The following is a 1941-nucleotide window of genomic DNA, read 5'->3' on the forward strand; positions in this document are numbered from 1 at the left end:
AACTCACCTGGGATCAATGGCATCGTCGTTTTGGCCATATCTCAGTGTCGTCGTTGCAGAAACTCGTCCGGAACGATCTCGTCGTTGGTCTTTCCGTGGACGAAACGTCTATTCCATCCCCATCGTGCGAGGCGTGCATCCAAGCAAAGCAGACGCATAAACCTTTCCCTGGAGAAGCAGAAAATCGATCCACGGTTCCTGGAGAGCGAACCATGAGCGACGTATGGGGTCCTATCGGAACACGCTCGGTAAATGGATTTTATTACTACATTACGTTTATGGACGACGCGAAGCGATACAACGGCGTGGTTTTCTTGAAGGACAAGAAGGAGGCGGCGAAGGCGATTGAGAATCATGGGGAGCGAGTGAAGAGGAGGTTTGGGCAGTATCCGAGGTATATTCGCATGGACAATGGCAAGGAACTTGTGAACGAGCGGATTAAGAAGTGGGCAGCGGAGAGAGGCATTGAAATCGAGACGACAGCGCCATATTCCCCATCTCAGAACGGCGTCGCAGAGCGCTACAATCGTACGCTGTTGGAGCTAGCACGTGCGATGATTATTGCGAAGAATTTACCTCTCTTTCTCTGGGACGAAGCGGTCAATTACGCAAATTATTTACGCAACCGCGCGCCTACTCGAGCACTCGACGACAAGACACCATATGAAGGCTGGCACAATAAGAAACCGGATGTTTCTCACCTTCGGGAGTTCGGATGCGATGTATGGGTGTTAGACGAGACGAAGGGGCTTTCGAAGCTCAAGCCACGGTTGAAGAAGAAGGTATTCGTTGGTTTTAATGAAGGCTCGAAGTCTGTGCGTTATTACGATCCCAAATCGCGCACAGTGAAGTCATCGCGAAACGTATCGTTTAACGAAAACGAAACGCCGCAGAACGTCAAAATTCCTGGATTATCGTCTGAGGGGGAGCGTAACGAATCGACAGACGTTAAATCCAGCGAAAACGAGCCAGAAACCGTCAAGAACAAACCTATTTCGTCTACAGCATCGATTCCACAGCCCAGCATACGTCGATCAGCTCGTGAACACAATTTCATCGATTACAAGAAGGCAAACAACCCGAATGCTCGTTTACCGACTACACGATCCCAAACAACTCCAAACGCACCACAAATCGCTACAAAATCGACCGAGACCTCGAGCGCAAAGTCTACAGCAACGGAGCAAGCAAACGTTGTCAAAGAACAGCTGTGGGGCGCAATTTTAGACGATTCGGAACGTGTATTTGCCATGCGCGAATCGGACGTACCTCGGACACTTGAAGAAGCTTTGGAAAGCTGTGAGGCAGCTGCGTGGAAGGCAGCTATGGACGAAGAAATCGAGACGCTTTTACGGATGGGTACTTGGGAGATGATGAAGATTCCGGATGGAAGGAAACTGGTTGGATGCTGTTGGGTCTATGCGAAGAAACGGGACGAAAACGGGAACGTCATCAAGTACAAGGCCCGACTAGTCGTTCAGGGATGCTCTCAGAGACCTGGTACAGACTACAGCGAGGACGGAACATTCGCACCAGTCATGCGATTCGACACGCCTCGCTACTCGCATATTCGGCTGTACACAATCTCAAGATGCGTCAATTCGATATAAAGGGTGCATATTTGCACGGTTACATCTCGGAGGAGATTTATATGGTCCAACCACCCGGTTATGACGATGGCACTGGTCAGGCATGCCGTCTCATTCGTTCGCTTTACGGTCTCAAGCAGGCAGGAAACGTATGGAACCATGAACTTGATAACGCTCTCACTTCATTTGGTTTTACGAAACTCAAGAGCGATTACTGCTGCTACATCCGTCGAGCTGAAAATGGCGATTTTACAATTTTAGTTACCTGGGTGGACGACATAATCAGTTTCTCAACGAACGACTCGCTCAACGACCAGCTGGAGCGTGAATTAGGCTCGAAATTCGACGTTAA

The sequence above is a fragment of the Psilocybe cubensis genome, chromosome 8 (genome assembly GCF_017499595.1).
Source record: "Psilocybe cubensis strain MGC-MH-2018 chromosome 8, whole genome shotgun sequence".
NCBI classification, from domain to species: Eukaryota; Fungi; Basidiomycota; class Agaricomycetes; order Agaricales; family Agrocybaceae; genus Psilocybe; species Psilocybe cubensis.